This window comes from Ambystoma mexicanum, chromosome 11 (assembly GCF_040938575.1).
Source record: "Ambystoma mexicanum isolate Mex_15411 chromosome 11, UKY_AmexF1_1, whole genome shotgun sequence".
Taxonomy (NCBI): domain Eukaryota; kingdom Metazoa; phylum Chordata; class Amphibia; order Caudata; family Ambystomatidae; genus Ambystoma; species Ambystoma mexicanum.
In genome coordinates this window covers 733572839-733594543 of record NC_090934.1, presented here as the reverse complement: position 1 = coordinate 733594543, position 21705 = coordinate 733572839, and positions in this window count along the sequence as shown.

Here is a 21705-nt window from a genome sequence, read left to right as displayed (position 1 = left end):
AGATCATCTCGAGGTCGTGACCGAGAATTACAAGATCCTGCAGATTCCTAAGGAACTATATGGGCGGTATTCACATCTCATTAGACTCTGCATTTTAAACTGTTATTGGAGGCCTCAATGAGCAACAGAACTTGTCTTGGGGGCAGTTTGAGAAAGAGATTAGATGTCAATTACCACCCTATAATTCTATACAACAAGCCAAAAAGGCTGCTCATTGCATGTTTGCACAGCCAAATGAATCCCTCCGCCAATTTTTTTAAAATGCTAAAAGGTCGTTCTCATGCTTTGATGTGACCTTTAACCCTCACTCAGTAAAGTTAAAAACTGCATATTTCTATGGGCTTCGGAGAGATATTGGGGCCGATTCATGGAACAAACGTGCGCCGAAAATCCATGCGCAAGCAGGCGCAAGGGAGCGCAAGCGTGAGAAACGCAGCGCACGCGCACGCCTCCGATTCACGGAAGACGCTGCGCGTGTTTCCCGCTGTCCGTGCGCCCAATCCAGCCATGGCGCACGCAGGCATACACGGCGTGTGCTACGCGCACAGCAAAAGCGCACATAGCGCGGCGCACACAACCAAAGTGGGGAACAACGCGTGAAAAAGAAGGCGTAACTGGGGAAGTACTGCAGGGAACTACACGGAACGCCCACACGCACGCAAACAACCCGTATTCATGGATCCGAATACGGGAAACCTGCGCACGGCAAAAGACGCACACAGGCACACAGGCGTCAACGCGCCCGCCACACGAAGGCAGGCAGAAGCGTCCCTGCGCACAGTACAAAAGTGCGCGCAAACAACAAACACGTATATACAGCTACGATGAATGCCCCATTTGTCGCAGCACTGATCGTGGGACACCGCAGGAGGAGGAGAATAGCCAGGGCACGCATTTTCACACCACGGACAAGCCTTTTTGGGATGCCTGACGACCAGGTCTATGGCAGGTATAGGTTTCCACCCCATATCATCCTAGACCTGGTCAGGGAGTGGGAAGATGACCTTACATCCCCCACCCTTTGCTCCCAAGCATTGAGCCCCTTGGAGAAGCTGCTCAATGTCCTGCATTTTTTGGCCACTGGGTCATTTCAGCGGACTACTGCCATAGTGGGGGGGGTCTCACAGGCCACGCAGTCACGCTGCCTAAACCAGGTACTGGCAATCATGACAGCGCGCCCCTCAGTCCGCAGGCACATATACATGCCCAGAACACCCGCAGAAAGGCAGGCCGTTGTCCTGGATTTTTTCAGGGTGGCACACTTCCCCAAAGTGCTCGGTGCCATAGATTGCACCCATGTTGCCCTATGTCCACCTAAGGCCACTGAGCACATCTACCGAAACCGCAAGCACTGGCATTCCATCAATGTACAGGTGGTATGCGATGCAAAGGGAATCATCACCTCTGTCTATGCAAACTACCCTGGCTCCACCCATGACAGTTTCATATACAGAATGTCCGCCCTGAGCCGGGCCCTGGAAGCTGGGCAGCATGGCGACACATGGCTCCTAGGTGAGTACAAAAAAGTCACACACAGACAAATACCCAAACCCTAATAATCTCAACTATTATCACCTCCCCAGGGGACAGTGCCTACCCTCTGAGCAACCACATGATGACGCCAATCCGGAACCCCACCACCCCAGGTAAGATACAACGCCGCCCATATTGCAACCAGGGCCATAGTGGAGTGCACATTTGGAGTGCTCAAGTCACGTTTCCGCTCCCTTGACCGCTCTGGCGGGCAACTACTCTATGCACCACCAGTAGTGTGCAGGATCATTGTGGCAGAATGTGTCCTGCACAATGTTGCAACACGGCAGGGCGTCCCGGTGGACATGGAGGTGCCCCCACATCCCCGACCACAGGCACAGGCGCTGCCCATGGGAGGGAACAGGGCACGTGGTGAGGAAGCCCGGACCCAGCTTGTGGCCACATTTTTCACTCCCACCCCTGCAGAGTGCACACAGGCCTGGCACATACCAGGTGACAATCGATGATCACAAAGAGACAGTCAACTGTCACAACCCTACCACCCTGAGATAGTTGCCATGGAAGTGCCACATCGTCTGCCTCCCTAGCTACTTAAACACAAGCTATCCTGTGTGACCAAAAGGCACACATATGACATATGACATGATATGGCCTATAAACAAGTATTTCAAGGTGCGATGAGGCAGGGAGGGGGGAACAAGGGAAGACAGACAATGGTACTACTAGGCCAAGTGACATTTAGATTGTGCAAGTGCAGGGGTAGGGGGAAGGGAAAAGTGCAAGGGGAAGGGGAGGTGGGGTAGTGCAGTACAGGGGAAGTAGACCAAAAAACAAATACATAGGTCAGCTGGTGGCAACTGCAAAGGTAAGTGCAGACAAGTGCTGCGAAGGGGGGGCTGTAGGGATAGAGAGACAATACCGCAGTGCAGGGGTTGCCAGGGAGGCAGTGCAAGTGGAGAGTGGCTGGGCGAGGGACCGAGGTCGGTGAGAGTGGCCCAGTTGCAGATCCAGTGCAGTTCCAGTGAAGAATTCCGCAAGGGAGAGGCAGAGAGAAAGCAGAAGCAAAGAGGAAGGTCTTGAAGTGCTTCCCAAACCGGAGATGGTTCCCCTCAAGTTCAAGTGAGGCAGGAAGGCTGTTCCAGAGGGAGGGCCCTGCCGCGGAGAGAGATCTACCCCCAGCTAGTTGCTCTGAGAAGCAGATGACCCTGACATGCAAGGTGTGCATCACACACACCTGCAAAACAGGCCATGGCCATCACTGTTAAGTCACTCAAACCCTCCCAAACCACAACATGACATGGCAAGCAATACCCATACACCAACACAGTAACGATAAGGTACACATTGCCATGTCCAAAATGTACAGTGGCATCAGACAATGATGCCTGACCTGGAATCAGATGAAATGACAGACCAACAACCTCCCACCCAAAATAAGTCATTTCCAAATGCATTACAAGAGTTGTAGACGTAACATAACAATGAATGCCTGTCTGCATGAACATTGTGCATTGCAAAATCAACACTGCAGCTTCTGTGTGCTGTGTCCTACTCCTGCAACACACTGCTCAGCGCACAGCACAGTGAACAGCCATTGTGTGTGATGCACACCCTGAGCATCACATATAAGCGACAGACCACATCAAAAAGCAAATTAGGCATGTATAGGATCCATAATTGGTCACAGAACATGTGCTGCAGGGACACAGTGGCCACCAAAGGCAAACAGTGTACACGTGGATATGCAAGGGTGGGAGTACATGTAGTGCATCAGAGTGCAAGTGTGTGGTTCTGCAAGGACATGCACTCCACATATGCATGTGCACTCAAGTGACCATCAGTGTTCTCTACACATCACATGTGAACATTCACCATGTGTACACCCCAGCATGTCAAACTGTCATGATGCCCCCGGAAGACCAGACCAGGCCCAGCAGCCCCGGAAGCAGGCATCATGCCACTTGGAGCATGCCCAAAAGCCCCAGTTAGGGGCTGTTTGGGTGCAGTCCTGGCGCCTATGGCGCCAGGCTCATAAAGATAAAGTCAGTCCTGGCGCCATGAGCGCCAGGCTCATTATTGATAACTTACCTGAAGCAGACCATGCTGCATACTCACCTGAGGCAGACCATGCTGCATGAAGACTCAAGCCAAATGAGGCTTAGGAGGGACTATTTTACTGAAGGGACTATTTTGTTACTTGGGTGGGGCTGTGGAAGAATACTTACCTGGATCTTCTCCAAGGCTATATAAACCACGCCAGGACAGCCACACGTGCTTCGCGTTATTCTGCTTGCTGCAGCGTAACGCTCACCGTGTTTTCAGCAGCTCCAGTCTTCAGCCACGCCCGCTTCAATCCTGGGACTACTGAAACAAGAAGAAAAGAAGGATAAAGGTTAGAACAGGAGTTTTAACTTTAATCATTACCTGAATCCTGATCCATTTCGCCACGGAGCTGAAAGACAGAAGTCTTTGAAGCATTGCTTCGCATTCCTACGGCGCCGCGCTGGACTCACCTGCTTGGCGGTACTTCAGCATTCCATCATGCTCTCTCCATCTCGCGGCCGCCCTCCGACACCTAAGGAGACAAAGACAGCAAGGTGAGCAAGGGGACTCTCTAAGGCTATACAAGCTACCCCCAAGGACTTAAATGATTTACCACAGGGGGTACTCACCTCATCTCGGGTCGGCGTAGTCAACTCTGCTTCATCGCCGTACCCCGGCCCCTAAGGGGAAAACCACAATAGACTTACCTGAATCTTACCAATTTCCATTTGGAAATCTCCGAGTGGATTAATCGGCAAACTGCAAGGAATCGGACAGAGTGAAGATCAGACATTTGAACTCTTATGAACAATTGGACTTTAGAGTCAATACTGGAACTCACCAATTCCCCTACGCCAGTGAAGTAACTGGTCATCAACGCGCCCCTGCGGACGATGCAGGATGGAGAGCTCATCCTTCCAAACCATCAGGTGAGACTAAGGAGGGGACATCAAGAGTGATCTGTGGGAAGACAACGGGAGTGGGGAAGGTGGGTTGACACTCAATTCCACGGGTGGTTAATTCCTCTTCTCCTTTGCAGAAGAATATTCCTGTGAGCCAGACAAACTAGGCTGAGCGGGCCAGTCCAGTCAGTCATCTCGGCGCTACACGTCACACTGGTGGAAACAACAGCGGCCCAGTTCCGGTCGACGCCCCAGTGGGAACCAAGTGAGCGTAACAGAATGCAAAGACTACCCACAAATACCCACCTGGGCGCCATGGAGACCTCGGAAACTGATCAGTTGGTCCAATTATTAGGTGAATTAAGGGCCGAAGTGCATTCCGCCCGCCAAGAAACCAATGCCCTCAGGAGGGAACTGATAGTGTCAAAAGAACGAACTGATGAGTTGGCCAGACAACTATTACAGAGCCAGGCTGGCCAAACACCTCTACCAGGACTTGGGGCAAGTCCAGCTCCTGTACCATCGAGTAACCCGGTGCAGATAAATTTACCTGGAGCCGTTCCTTTGGCTCCGCCTGAACGCTTTGCCGGAGACCCAAAAGGGTTTGCAACATTCATGAATCAATGCCGCTTGCACTTTTTATGTAGACCTGGAGCTTTCCCAAACGATCAGGCCAAGGTAGCCTTTGTACTGTCATATCTCAGTGGCATTGCGGCGGATTGGTCCATTCCACTAGTTAACCAGGATGACCCGATTCTTCGAGATTTCCAGGGTTTTCGAACAAGCATGGAAAGACTATTCGCCCGACACTCCCGAGGACAGGCTTTGGACAACAAACTTTTATCCCTACGTCAAGGTAACCAGGATCTTTTATCTTACATTGCAACTTTCAATAGATTAGTAGTGGAAACCGAATGGCCTGAAGCCAAGCGAATCACATTATTCCATCGAGGACTTCGGGGAGAACTCAAAGATGTTTTGGCCCAAATCGTGAACCCGCCTCAAGACTGCTGAATATATATATCTAGTGGTCCAGATCGATCACAGACTTCAAACCAGGAAGGCTGACCGAACCAAGTTTGAGAACAGGGTGTTGGTTAAAACCCACGTAAGCTCCAAGGGAGTAGATGCCTCAGAACCTATGCAAATCGGGGGGGTTAAAGGACCCTTAGCCCAGAAGGAAAGAGATAGAAGACGGCAACTGCAATTACGTTTATATTGCGGAACTACTGGTCATTTTCTTCGGAACTGCCCTGTAAAACCACCCAAGAAAGTTATAGGAGCAGCAGACGAAAACCATGTGAAATCTGACTCGGGAAACGACCACGCCCGGCAAGCGCAGAGGTCCGCTTGCCGAGCTTAAAGAAGGACACTCTGACCTCGCATTTCACCATACCCATGGTCCTTGTAGATCCAGAGCAGCCATCACGCATGCACGCGGTAAAGGCATACATAGACAGTAGAGCCATAGGAAATTACTTGGACTGGGAATTGGCTACCAGGATGAATCTATCTCTCATCCGCAAGACCACGGCCGATGTTGTCACCACTGTAGATGGAACGGAAATTGCCTCTGGACCCGTAACTCATTCCACTGCAGAGATGACATTGCTGAGTCAAGATGGGCATCGAGAGGCTATGGTGTTTGACTTAATCAAGGCCCCACAGTTTCAGCTGATACTGGGGATACCTTGGTTGGAAAAACATAATCCCTGGATTGATTGGCGAGAGAAGAGACTAACCTTCCCAGAATGTGCTCACACCTGCTACCCAAGGAAAACTCAAAACTCAGTCCTGGCCCCAGTAATTCCAGTAGCCATACAATTACCTGTTGAATACCAAGACTTTCAGGATGTCTTCCAAAAGGAACAGGCAAACACCTTACCACCTCACAGATCGTATGATTGTCAAACAGATCTTGTACCTGGAGCACAACCACCTTGTAGCAGAAACTATGCCCTTACAGAACCCGAAAATCTCCATTTGCGCCAGTACCTAGACCAGTACCTTGCTAATGGCTTCATTCGCCCGTCCAAGTCCCCTGCATCTTCAGCTTTGTTCTTCGTACCGAAAAAGGAAGGCGACCTTAGAACATGTATAGACTGCCGCGCACTGAATCAGATAACCATCAATAATCGATACCCACTACCTTTGATCCCAGAACTACTAGACCAGGTGAAGGACGCTTGTATATACACGAAACTAGACCTTCGGGGGGCATATCATCTGGTACGTGTCAAAGAGGGTGACGAATGGAAGACTGCTTTTCGCACCAAGTACGGACTATTGGAGTACCAGGTGATGCCCTTCAGACTATGCAATGCACCAGCAGCCTTCCAGTTCTTCATGAACGATGTCCTCCGAGAGCTTATCGATGTTTGTGTGGTCGTTTACATGGACGACATCTTAGTATAATCTTTATCAGAATCTGAGCATGTAAAACACGTCCGAGCAGTCCTAGAGAAGTTACGCCAGCATAAATTATATGCTAAACTGGAAAAGTGCATCTTCCACACTACGGAAGTGGAATTCCTTGGATTTATTCTGACCCCGAGAGGAATCCGGATGGATACACGAAAAGTGGATGCCATTCTTAATTGGCCTTCGCCAAGTTCAATCAAAGGTGTTCAAAGCATGCTTGGATTTGCCAATTTCTACCGCAGGTTTATCCCAGACTTCTCGCACATTGTACATCCCATTACGACGCTATTGCGAAAAAACAAATGCTTTGTGTGGACAGAGGAAGCCGAGAACGCCTTCCAAGATTTAAAAGCTAAATTCACATCTGCTCCCATATTAAGACACCCGCGCCCCGAACTTGCCTACATAGTGGAAACAGATGCATCCAGTTCAGCCATGGGAGCAATCCTTTCCCAAAAGGATCCCGAAACTAACCAGCTTCACCCAGTGGAGTTTTGGTCAAGAAAATGTTCAGCCCCCGAATTAAACTATGCCATAACCGACAAGGAGCTGCTGGCCATCAAGTCCGCCTTCAAGGCTTGGCGGCACTATCTACTGGGTGCCAGACATACCATCACGGTCATCACCGATCACCGCAACTTACAATACCTAAAGACAGCCAATGTCCAATCTTCGCGCCAACTCCGTTGGGCATTGTTCTTCGCCGAGTTTGATTTTGTAATAACCTATCGTCCAGGCTGTAAGAATGGTAAAGCAGACGCCTTGTCCCGGATTGGAATGGGAGAAGCAGAAATAACTTTAGAACCCGTACACATAATTCCGGAACAGAGAATCCTTGGCCTGATATCCATACAGACACTGGAGGACATTCAAAACAAGATCCACCAATTCTTTGATTCCGTTGCCCTACAGGATTGGGCAAAGAAAGGTCCAGAGTACTCTGTCATCGATAATTTACCTCATCACCAAGGCCGGCTATTTTTACCGCAAAAAGAACTACAGGAACTTGTCATTTCCCATTACCATGACACCTTAATAGAAGGGCATCCGGGTATTGCAAAAACCGAAGCTAAAATTAGGAAGCAATTTTGCTGGCCCACCTGGCGAAAGGATGTCAAGTCATTTGTCATGTCTTGTGGCATTTGCGCACAAAATAAAGGGCAAAAGAAAAAACCTGCTGGATTATTGCAACCATTAGACATACCACCTACCCCTTGGCATACCTTGTCATTAGACTTCATCACGGATTTACCCCCGTACCAAGGTTACAATACCATTCTAGTTATTGTCGATCTTTTTTCTAAAATTGCCCACTTCATTCCTTTAAAAGGGATACCTTCAGCTTCAATCCTGGCCAAGGAATTCCTTGAAAATGTTGTCCGCCTGCATGGCTTTCCTTCAGTGTTAATTTCAGATCGGGGCAGTCAATTCATTTCACATTTTTGGAGGAAATGCTGCCAACTGGCACAAATTGATGTTCGGCTTTCGACCAGTCACCACCCTCAGACCAACGGTCAAACGGAGAGGACCAACCAGACTCTTGAACAGTACCTCCGTTGTATGCTACATCAGTCTGAGGCGAATTGGAAAGACATTCTGTGGATCGCAGAGTATGTGTACAATAATTCCGTACACTCAGGAACTGGAAAAAGTCCTTTTTTTACCATTTATGGGCACCATCCTCGAACCTCGGATTTGGACTCACCCCAGCATTTAGAGATGCCCGCAGTGGACCATCTCCACGCTGTTATTACACAAGCCTTTAAAGAAGCAACCATCCATTTGCAAAAGGCTAAGGAAAAATACAAAAAGGATGCGGATCAGCAGAGTGCACAGAAGTGAAGCTCCTCAATACCAAATTGGGGACCAAGTATGGTTAGTCACTAAGCACTTACCACTCAAGGGGACTCGGACCTTTAACACCAGGTATTTGGGACCTTTTTCTGTCAAGGCAATTATTAACCCAGTGGCCGTCAAGTTGGCCCTACCTGCTCATATGCGAATCCATCCCGTCTTCCATGTGTCTCTTTTGAAGCCAGTGCAACCAGGAACTAGGCTAACCACTCCACCTGAACCTATCCTCATAGACGGGGAGCCCGAGTTCGAAGTCAAGAATATTTTGGACTCAAAAAGAGTGAGATCACAACTCTTTTACCTAATTGACTGGAAAGGTTATGGTCCGCAGGAAAGGTCTTGGGAACCTAGTGACCACGTGCATGCACCTCGTTTAGTGAAGAGGTCCATCGGGAATTTCCAGACAAACCACGGCCAAGGGGGAGAACGACTTTAGGAGGGGCCTTGAGGGGGAGTGCTGTCATGATGCCTGCCCCCGGAAGACCAGACCAGGCCCAGCAGCTCCGGAAGCAGGCATCATGCCACTTGGAGCATGCCCAAAAGCCCCAGTTAGGGGCTGTTTGGGTGCAGTCCTGGCGCCTATGGCGCCAGGCTCATTAAGATAAAGTCAGTCCTGGCGCCATGGGTGCCAGGCTCATGATTGATAACTTACCTGAAGCAGACCATGCTGCATACTCACCTGAGGCAGACCATGCTGCATGAAGACTCAAGCCAAATGAGGCTTAGGAGGGACTATTTTACTGAAGGGACTATTTTGTTACTTGGGTGGGGCTGTGGAAGAATACTTACCTGGATCTTCTTCCAAGGCTATTTAAACCATGCCCGGACAGCCACACGTGCTTCGCGTTATTTTGCTTGCTGCGGCGTAACGCTCACTGTGTTTTCAGCAGCTCCAGTCTTCAGCCACGCCCGCTTCAATCCTGGGACTCCTGAAACAAGAAGAAAAGAAGGATAAAGGTTAGAACAGGAGTTTTAACTTTAATCCTTACCTGAATCCTGATCCATTTCGCCACGGAGCTGAAAGACAGAAGTCTTTGAAGCATCGTTTCGCATTCCTACGGCGCCGCGCTGAACTCACCTGCTTGGCGGTACTTCAGCATTCCATCACGCTCTCTCCATCTCGCGGCCGCCCTCCGACACCTAAGGAGACAAAGACAGCAAGGTGAGCAAGGGGACTCTCTAAGACTATACAAGCTACCCACAAGGACTTACCTGATTTACCACGGGGGGTACTCACCTCATCTCGGGTCGGCGTAGTTAACTCTGCTTCATCGCCGTACCCCGGCCCCTAAGGGGAAAACCACAATAGACTTACCTGAATCTTGCCAATTGCCATTTGGAAATCTTCGAGTGGATTAATCGGCAACCTGCAAGGAATCGGACAGAGTGAAGATCAGACATTTGAACTCTTGTGAACAATTGGACTTTAGAGTCAATACTGGAACTCATCAATTCCTCTACGCCAGTGAAGTAACTGGTCATCAACGCGCCCCTGCGGTCGACGCAGGATGGAGAGCTCATCCTTCCAAACCATCAGGTGAGACTAAGGAGGGGACATCAAGAGTGATCTGTGGGAAGACAACGGGAGTGGGGAAGGTGGGTTGACACTCAATTCCACGGGTGGTTAATTCCTCTTCTCCTTTGCAGAAGAATATTCCTGTGAGCCAGACAAACTAGGCTGAGCGGGCCAGTCCAGTCATTCATCTCGGCGCTACACGTAACGCTGGTGGAAACAACAGCAGCCCAGTTCCGGTCGACGCCCCCGTGGGAACCAGGTGAGCGTAACAGAACGCGAAGACTACCCACAAATACCCACCAGGGCGTCATGGAGACCTCGGAAACTGATCAGTTGGCCCAATTATTAGGGGAATTAAGGGCCGAAGTGCATTCCGCCCGCCAAGAAACCAATGCCCTCAGGAGGGAACTGATAGTGTCAAAAGAACGAACTGATGAGTTGGCCAGACAACTATTGCAGAGCCAGGCTGGACAAACACCTCTACCAGGACTTGGGGCAAGTCCAGTTCCTGTACCATCGAGTAACCCGGTGCAGATAAATTTACCTGGAGCCGTTCCTTTGGCTCTGCCTGAACGCTTTGCCGGAGACCCAAAAGGGTTTGCAACATTCATGAATCAATGCCGCTTGCACTTTTTATGTAGACCTGGAGCTTTCCCAAACGATCAGGCCAAGGTAGCCTTTGTACTGTCATATCTCAGCGGCAGTGGGGCGGATTGGTCCATTCCACTAGTTAACCAGGATGGCCCGATTCTTCGAGATTTCCAGGGTTTCCGAACAAGCATGGAAATACTATTCGCCCGACACTCCCGAGGACAGGCTTTGGACAACAAACTGTTATCCCTACGTCAATGTAACCAGGATCTTTTATCTTACATTGCAACTTTCAATAGATTAGTAGTGGAAACCGAATGGCCTGAAGCCAAGCGAATCACATTATTCCATCGAGGACTTCGGGGAGAACTCAAAGATGTTTTGGCCCAAATCGTGAACCCGCCTCAAGACTGTGCTGAATATATAGATCTAGTGGTCCAGATTGATCACAGACTTCAAACCAGGAAGGCTGACCGAACCAAGTTTGAGAACAGGGTGTTGGTTAAAACCCACGTAAGCTCCAAGGGAGTAGATGTCTCAGAACCTATGCAAATCGGGGGGGTTAAAGGACCCTTAACCCAGAAGGAAAGAGATAGAAGACGGCAACTGCAATTATGTTTATATTGCGGAACTACTGGTCATTTTCTTCGGAACTGCCCTGTAAAACCACCCAAGAAAGTTATAGGAGCAGCAGACGAAAACCATGTGAAATCTGACTCGGGAAACGACCACGCCCGGCAAGCGTAGAGGTCCGCTTGCCGAGCTTAAAGAAGGACTCTCTGACCTCGCATTTCACCATACTCATGGTCCTTCTAGATCCAGAGCAGCCATCACGCATGCACGCGGTAAAGGCATACGTAGACAGTGGAGCCATAGGAAATTACTTGGACTGGGAATTGGCTACCAGGATAAATCTATCTCTCATCCGCAAGACCACGGCCGATGTTGTCACCACTGTAGATGGAACAGAAATTGCCTCTGGACCCGTAACTCATTCCACTGCAGAGATGACATTGCTGAGTCAAGATGGGCATCGAGAGGCTATGGTGTTTGACTTAATCAAGGCCCCACAGTTTCAGCTGATACTGGGGATACCTTGGTTGGAAAAACATAATCCCTGTATTGATTGGCGAGAGAAGAGACTAACCTTCCCAGAATGTGCTCACACCTGCTACCCAAGGAAAACTCAAAACTCAGTCCTTGGCCCCAGTAATTCCAGTAGCCATACAATTACCTGTTGAATACCAAGACTTTCAGGATGTCTTCTAAAAGGAACAGGCAAACACCTTACCACCTCACAGATCGTATGATTGTCAAACAGATCTTGCACCTGGAGCACAACCACCTTGCAGCAGAATCTATGCCCTTACAGAACCCGAAAATCTCCATTTGCGCCAGTGCCTAAACCAGTACCTTGCTAATGGCTTCATTCGCCCGTCCAAGTCCCCTGCATCTTCAGCTTTGTTCTTCGTACCGAAAAAGGAAGGCGACCTTAAAACATGTATAGACTACCGTGCACTGAATCAGATAACCATCAATAATCGATACCCACTGCCTTTGATCCCAGAACTACTAGACCAGGTGAAGGACGCTTGCATATACACGAAACTAGACCTTTGGGGGGCAGATCATCTGGTACGTGTCAAAGACGGTGACGAATGGAAGACTGCTTTTCGCACCAAGTACGGACTATTTGAGTACCAGGTGATGCCCTTCGGACTATGCAATGCACCAGCAGCCTTCCAGTTCTTCATGAACGATGTCCTCCGAGAGCTTATCGACGTTTGTGTGGTCGTTTACATCAACGACATCTTAGTATACTCTTTATCAGAATCTGAGCATGTAAAACACGTCCGAGCAGTCCTAGAGAAGTTACGCCAGCATAAATGATATGCTAAACTGGAAAAGTGCATCTTCCACACTACGGAAGTGGAATTTCTTGGATTTATTCTGACCCCGAGAGGAATCCGGATGGATACACGAAAAGTGGATGCCATTCTCAATTGGCCTTCGCCAAGTTCAATCAAAGGTGTTCAAAGCATGCTTGGCTTTGCCAATTTCTACCGCAGGTTTATCCCAGACTTCTCGCACATTGTACATCCCATTACGACGCCATTGCGAAAAAACAAACGCTTTGTGTGGACAGAGGAAGCCGAGAACGCCTTCCAAGAGTTAAAAGCTAAATTCACATCTGCTCCCATATTAAGACACCCGCGCCCCGAACTTCCCTACATAGTGGAAACAGATGCATTCAGTTCAGCCATGGGAGCAGTCCTTTCCCAAAAGGATCCTGAAACTAACCAGCTTCACCCAGTGGAGTTTTGGTCAAGAAAATGTTCAGCCCCCGAATTAAACTATGCCATAACCGACAAGGAGCTGTTGGCCATCAAGTCCGCCTTCAAGGCTTGGCGGCACTATCTACTGGGTGCCAGACATACCATCACGGTCATCACGGATCACCGCAACTTGCAATACCTAAAGACAGCCAAAGCCCAATCTTCGCGCCAACTCCGTTGGGCATTGTTCTTCGCCGAGTTTGATTTTGTAATAACCTATCGACCAGGTTGTAAGAATGGTAAAGCAGACGCCTTGTCCCGGATTGGAATGGGAGAAGCAGAAATAACTTTAGAACCCGTACACATAATTCCGGAACAGAGAATCCTTGGCCTGACATCCATACAGACACTGGAGGACATTCAAAACAAGATCCACCAATTCTTTGATTCCGTTGCCCTACAGGACTGGGCAAAGAAAGGTCCAGAGTACTCTGTCATCGACGATTTACCTTATTACCAAGGCCTGCTATTTTTACTGCAAAAAGAACTACAGGAACTTGTCATTTCCCATTACCATGACACCTTAATAGAAGGGCACCCGGGTATTGCAAAAACCAAAGCTAAAATTAGGAAGCAATTTTGGTGGCCCACCTGGCGAAAGGATGTCAAGTCATTTGTCATGTCTTGTGGCATTTGCGCACAAAATAAAGGGCAAAAGAAAAAACCTGCTGGATTATTGCAACCATTAGACATACCACCTCCCCCTTGGCATACCTTGTCATTAGACTTCATCACGGATTTACCCCCGTACCAAGGTTACAATACCATTCTAGTTATTGTAGATCTTTTTTCTAAAATGGCCCACTTCATTCCTTTAAAAGGGATACCTTCAGCTTCAATCCTGGCCAAGGAATTCCTTGAAAATGTTGTCTGCCTGCATGGCTTTCCTTCAGTGTTAATTTCAGATCGGGGCAGTCAATTCATTTCACATTTTTGGAGGAAATGCTGCCAACTGGCACAAATTGATGTTCGGATTTCGACCAGTCACCACCCTGAGACCGACGGTCAAACGGAGAGGACCAACCAGACTCTTGAACAGTACCTCCGTTGTATGCTACATCAGTCTGAGGGGAATTGGAAAGACATTCTGTGGATCGCAGAGTATGTGTACAATAATTCCGTACACTCAGGAACTGGAAAAAGTCCTTTTTTTACCATTTATGGGCACCATCCTCAAACCTCGGATTTGGACTCACCCCAGCATTTAGAGATGCCCGCAGTGGACCATCTCCACGCTGTTATTTCACAAGCCTTTAAAGAAGCAACCATCCATTTGCAAAAGGCTAAGGAAAAATACAAAAAGGATGCGGATCAGCACAGAAGTGAAGCTCCTCAATACCAAATTGGGGACCAAGTATGGTTAGCCACTAAGCACTTACCACTCAAGGGGACTCGGACCTTTAACCCCAGGTATTTGGGACCTTTTTCTGTCAAGGCAATTATTAACCCAGTGGCCGTCAAGTTGGACATACCTGCTCATATGCGAATCCATCCCGTCTTCCATGTGTCTCTTTTGAAGCCAGTGCAACCAGGAACTAGGCTAACCACTCCACCTGAACCTATCCTCATAGACGGGGAGCCCGAGTTCGAAGTCAAGAATATTTTGGACTCAAAAAGAGTGAGATCAAAACTCTTTTACCTAATTGACTGGAAAGGTTATGGTCCGCAGGAAAGGTCTTGGGAACCTAGTGACCACGTGCATGCACCTCGTTTAGTGAAGAGGTTCCATCGGGAATTTCCAGACAAACCACGGCCAAGGGGGAGAACGACTTTAGGTAGGGCCTTGAGGGGGAGTGCTGTCATGATGCCTGCCCCCGGAAGACCAGACCAGGCCCAGCAGCCCCGGAAGCAGGCATCATGCCACTTGGAGCATGCCCAAAAGCCCCAGTTAGGGGCTGTTTGGGTGCAGTCCTGGCGCCTATGGCGCCAGGCTCATTATTGATAACTTACCTGAAGCAGACCATGCTGCATACTCACCTGGGGCAGACCATGCTGCATGAAGACTCAAGCCAAATGAGGCTTAGGAGGGACTATTTTACTGAAGGGACTATTTTGTTACTTGGGTGGGGCTGTGGAAGAATACTTACCTGGATTTTCTTCCAAGGCTATTTAAACCACGCCCGGACAGCCACACGTGCTTCGCGTTATTTTGCTTGCTGCAGCGTAACGCTCACCGTGTGTTCAGCAGCTCCAGTCTTCAGCCACGCCCGCTTCAATCCTGGGACTCCTGAAACAAGAAGAAAAGAAGGATAAAGGTTAGAACAGGAGTTTTAACTTTAATCCTTACCTGAATCCTGATCCATTTCGCCATGGAGCTGAAAGACAGAAGTCTTTGAAGCATCGCTTCGCATTCCTACGGCGCCGCGCTGAACTCACCGGCTTGGCGGTACTTCAGCATTCCATCACGCTCTCTCCATCTCGCGGCCGCCCTCCGACACCTAAGGAGACAAAGACAGCAAGGTGAGCTAGGGGACTCTCTAAGACTATACAAGCTAACCCCAAGGACTTACCTGATTTACCACAGGGGGTACTCACCTCATCTCGGGTCGGCGTGGTTAACTCTGCTTCATCGCCGTACCCCGGCCCCTAAGGGGACAACCACAATAGACTTACCTGAATCTTACCAATTGCCATTTGGAAATCTTCGAGTGGATTAATCGGAAACCTGCAAGGAATCGGACAGAGTGAAGATCAGACATTTGAACTCTTATGAACAATTGGACTTTAGAGTCAATACTGGAACTCACCAATTCCTCTACGCCAGTGAAGTAACTGGTCATCAACGCGCCCCTGCGGTCGACGCAGGATGGAGAGCTCATCCTTCCAAACCATTAGGTGAGACTAAGGAGGGGACATCAAGAGTGATCTGTGGGAAGACAACGGGAGTGGGGAAGGTGGGTTGACACTCAATTCCACGGGTGGTTAATTCCTCTTCTCCTTTGCAGAAGAATATTCCTGCGAGCCAGACAAACTAGGCTGAGCGGGCCAGTCCAGTCAGTCATCTCGGCGCTACACGTCACGCTGGTGGAAACAACAGCGGCCCAGTTCCAGTCGACGCCCCCATGGGAACCAGGTGAGCGTAACACAAACCACAACTATCCCCTCGCACCTGAAAGGTAAACACAACACATGAACAGGCATTGATCATCAGAACACAACATGTACATAGGATACCACCATTACAATGTCTGAGTTCCCATCACACTGCAGGGCAAGGCAACTATCAACAACAACCCCCCCTCCCTCACAAATGACCATGACCCACTGAACAACTGCACCTGGGTCATGGAGCCTTCAACCCTCAATTCCACCTAACCACAGGATCACCTTTACCCTTCGTCACTATCTCCCACCTTATGTGTAAAAAGGTGCCTGCACCCTCAGAATCCACACTCATTTCCAAAATCCCAAAATCCAAGCCATAAAAAACTAACCAGAACACCCTCCAGTAGATGACTTGACGTAGCAGTACCTCACAAAGGCCAAGTACTACCACAATGATGCAACAACCAAGGTAGCACAGTAAAACAATGTCACAACAGGATGTGAACCATGTGTGGTACATAACATAGGATGATGCACCATGAACGGATGTGTACTGTGACAGGTCCCGTGTACAGGTGCGGGAGTGTCACGAAACAACCACCCCCACCGTGTCCCGGGTGCCTGCAAGGTCAAACTCACACAGGCCCCTGAGACCCTGGTGGGGAAGGAGGTTCAGGGATATGCAGTCGGGACAGGTGTTGACACACTGGATAACTGGAATGAGTGGCAGGAGAGGGGAGGAGGAATGACACATGAAAGTAGGGAATGCACGAAAATGTACTACCTGCATGAACACATACACAATCCAAACAAACTTGGACATCATTGTCATGGCCTTCTGTAGTCCAGGCTTAGGAGTGGTACGAACCAAACACCCCCTCTAGGGTTTTGGCGCCTGCAAGTTTGGGGCTTACAGAGGCATCCGCAACCCCAGCGGGGAAAGAGGGTTAGGGAACGTTGCTTGGATAGGTACGGGAAGCAGGAACACCGGGTAGAGGGTACAGGGTTCAAAATTGCATAGGAATCTGGGTGATTAGGGGGAGAAAACATACCAAATTGAATCACACATACATCCATGCATTAGTGCACCCCCCAGCAAGCCTATGCAGAGCAGAAAAACAACAAGACACTTAGCTCTGGTTGTGAGTGCTGGCCTCCTGCCTGCGTACTCTCAGGTCTGGTCACAGGAGCACTGCAATGCTGCAAAGAGAGCCACAGTCAACAACCTGTACGTGCCAATTACACAAAAACACAACACCAAACATGCCCCATAGCAACAAACTACTCTACAAACAGACAATCTGGTGTAGATGCTTCCTCCCCATAGATAACATTACCCCTGTGACGGGTCATACACAGTCAATGCAGTAAGTCAGCCGCCGGCGGGTGCGTGGCAAATGGAACACCAATGTGTCACAATTCACACAACATGCAATGTTCCCTGGGTAAGCAGACAGACCCATATAGCAAGCCATGACTTCAGAGCAAGTTGCGTACCACCATGACCGAAACAAAGTTGGCAGTGTATTTATCATAAAGTACATGGAAATGATATGCACTGCACCCGAGAATGTCCTTGCTGTATGTCCCTGTGAGCTGCCCCTTTCCATGTCTCGGAAGGCTACATGGTTGATACAAGTGCATCAATGGACCTTGGTGTACCGGAGGGTATGTGCCACTGCCCCTGCACGTGTCCCAGACAACCTTACAATCAACAGCCATCAGTCCACCAACACATCTGAGCTGCATTCTGTGCTTCAACACCAATATTCGTCCAAGCTCACCCTCAGTGCTGTGACTAACCCTGCATGTGCAACTCGCCTGGTGCAAGCTTTGCTGTGTTGTGGCCCCCCTGTGCTGCTCACCTTGCCTGGAGTTCCTTGGAACATGTCAGCAGTTCTAGGATGTAGGTCTGCAATCCCTGTGCCTCTGCTTGTGCACACATGTGCATGTGGGCACCAACAAACGTGTCTAGAATTCCGTCGTCCAATGGGCCATGTCTGCTGGCAAAGGTGCTCTGGAGGCTCATCCCCCTGCAGAAAGGGCATGAAACACATGATTAATGCTTCAAAGTCATCTGTGTGTGTCTCTTCAGGCATCTCATTACTTGACCATGTCAGAGAGTCACATCATGAATCACACCATCCGTCCGTCTTTCACATCCAAAGTGTGGAACACTATCTACAGCATGAATTGCAACAAGCACGTGTACAGTAAAGATAAGAAACATACTACACAATGCATAGCAATTAATGTACACATTAATCATGAAACACCCCATCTAGCAAAAGCTGAACGGTGGACAATAACACCAAAATCATCCCCACTAGGGGTGTAAACACAAGTCACACAGCACCAGACATGCCACAGATATGACAGTCCAAACCCCTTGTGTAAAAGTTTGTGACACCGAACCATCCTTGCGAGCCCATGGATAAGAGAGGCAGGCGTGGCATATGTGAGTCAAGGACCCCAAGCAGCAAACACATACACAAGACAAGCCTGAAGGGCCCAGCTGGAACAGACAGTGGATGCCTTCAAAAGCCACAAAGCACCGCACCGTCACATGAAAGCACAATAGACAAGCAATTTTAAACTAAATCAACTATTAACTAATTACACTAACTATGGAAAACCTACATTACCTAATTAAACTAACTATCAAACAGAAACTTAACTAACTAAACTAAAAGAAAAATCAAAAATGGCCACATACGACCCGGGGGGGGAGGCACATAGGAGGGAGGAGGTACAGGGTGCTGCTCAACATCCACATGCGATGATGCTGAGCCAAAAAAAAAACTACATGGGCTCAACGCCTGCACAGCCCGACCTATGTGGGAGATAGATGGTCGTCCGAGTCTGGCTCATCCTGTAAAGGAGGACGTGGCACAGTAGCCTGGCCACGCCTAGCCACAGCTTGCCCCTCGTCGGCAGCAAGTCTGCCGGACGGGTGAGCCTGGTTCTGTGTGGCGATGTGACATAGGTCTGCATGCAGAAATTCACGTGATACACGTGCTTCCTTTTGCAAGGTAGCACGTGTAACACGGAGTTCCTCCTGCAAGGCCTGGCTGGACAACCGCTGCACCTCCCGGCAAGGCTGTAGCTCAGCCGAGATGGTACGCTCAAGCTGTGCAAACCTCTCCTCTGCCTGCTGCCTCTGGGACATCATAAGGACACCTAGAGTGGATCTGAGGGAAGCATACTCCTCCCTCAGGGCATCCATGTGCGCCTCTGCGTGAGCAGCAATTGCTTGACGCAGAGACGACATTTCAGCCTGGCGTGCCCTGTCTGAGGCCGCCATGCCCAGCCTGAGCGAGCAGGCCGTGAACCGTGCCGCCTGCTGCTGGAGAAGCACCTGCCTAGCAGGGAGGAGCACAGATCGGGCCACACGCTCCATGCTCTCAGCGATGTTCTCCATTGCTGCCCCTGCCGTTCTGAATTGGCAGTCAAGTCTTGCTCCCACTCAGTATACTGCGGTTGCGTGCGGCGACCGCGTTGCCGGGCTTGACCCCTGCGGGACCCAAGGACCGGGGGTCCTTGCTGTGTTGGCACCGCCCGCGGCTGCACGACTACATGCCCCCGTCGACGTGATGTCCCAGGCACATCAGTGACTGGTGTGGAGGGTGACCCTGCGTTCCGATCCACCACGGGCGGAGGAACCAAGACTGTCTGATCCCTCAGTGCAGGTGTCGCAGACAGAGGAGTGTCCACATCAGAATCACTCACCCCTGACACATGGTCTTGATGCTCATCCAACTCAACATGGACGTCAGAGTCGTCATCAAGGCTGGACTCATAGGCAGCCAGAGACAAGATGGACTGTAGCACTTGGGGGTTTTCATGGCCTACCACCCCACGACCCCCACTAGTGCCGGGTTGATGTAGTGGTAACAACCCTCTGTCTGGCATGACAACACCATCCTCTGCCTCCATTGCGTCATCACCTGAAAAATAGAGAGAAAAAAGGTCACTACACATGTCAGAAGCACACAACACACACACACACCGACAGCAAACGCATCAGGCAGACATGTGACACACAACATATAACCTGGCATGCATGCTGGGTCAACTTTGAATTGCTTCTGTGATCAGACCTGTTGAAAGGTGGCAGTTTCCATGGAAGTGGGTCTATGCAGTGCAGAAAATGTGTACGCCACTCACTACCTACATGTACAAGGACTCCATGGTGTGTGCCAGGAAATGTGAAGGCAGTGCAATGTCAAATTCAGACATCACGTGCATTGTGCATTCAATGTGTACCATATCTAGAAGCCAAGCACCCCTCCACCCCAGTACCAAAGCAGGGATGCCTAGAATGGTATCAAAAGGCTGACCATAACCTGTGTATTGACAGGCAGTGTTCACTGGCATCAACAGCTTATTGTGATTCAAGTGACAACACTGCAAATGATGCTGGGACAGTAAGCAGGACACATGATGAAAACTCTGGATTCTGCCCATGTGTGAAGAAGACACAACAACAGTTGGACAGAGTCATTGGCCATTGAACAGGCTGAGGCCTGTGAGCCACACAGATTGTCAGACCCTAAACATGTGTGCAACGCAGGACTGAGCCACAGTTGACATGGGAAGGCTGATGAGATGGCAGGCAATGTATGTAACCAAGTACTTGTATTACAGTGATCATCCAGTCAAGGACACATAGGGGCATGCGTGCAATGCACATGGCGCATGAATGAGCACTCATGTCCCTGCGGGACATCTGACCTATGCACAGTACAAGTGAGATACCCTGCATCAAGTACTAAGGCTGTACCACACGGCATATGTTTGGCAGATTCTACGCTGGAAGTTAGCATCTACACAGGACGCATGAACAAGAAAGTACACATTGGCAAGATTGAAGAATACCAGTGCAAAGGTGGAACTGGGGTGCAGAGTGGTGGAAGAGGGGCAAGGGAGCATGCCTGCATGGAGTCCCCGCATGCAGGCAGAGGAGACATGCATGACGGAAGCATTGCATTACTTACACATCAGAACCATGTACACGTCACATGTAGCGGCAATCATGCACAACACATCCCACAAGTGAAACACACACGTCCTCAACAAACACGCATCAACACTCACTGGACTTCGCATCAAAGTCCAGCATCTCTCCCACTCCTTCGACAAATTCAGGTGGTATGAACTCCGCAACGAGAGCCTCATGCGGAGTGAGCTCTTCCTCCTCTGGTGCAGGCCCACAGCCAGTCACCAGAGTCAAGTTGTAATTAGAGGCACGCTTAGCCTTAGTGCTGCGTTTGATGTCATTCCAACGCTTTTTGCACTCTTGCGCCGTGCGCACCTCATGGCCGAATGAACTGGCATGTTCCGCAACATGCTTCCAGTGGGTGTCACGTTGGGCAGTCGTAGTCTGACTATTGGCACCCACTAGCATGTCACGGCTGTGGCCCCGCACGTAGTCCACGAGGAAGTCCAGTTCCTGCTTACAGAAAGGCTTCTTCCTCGACGTGCAGGAGGTCGTGGCTGTGTG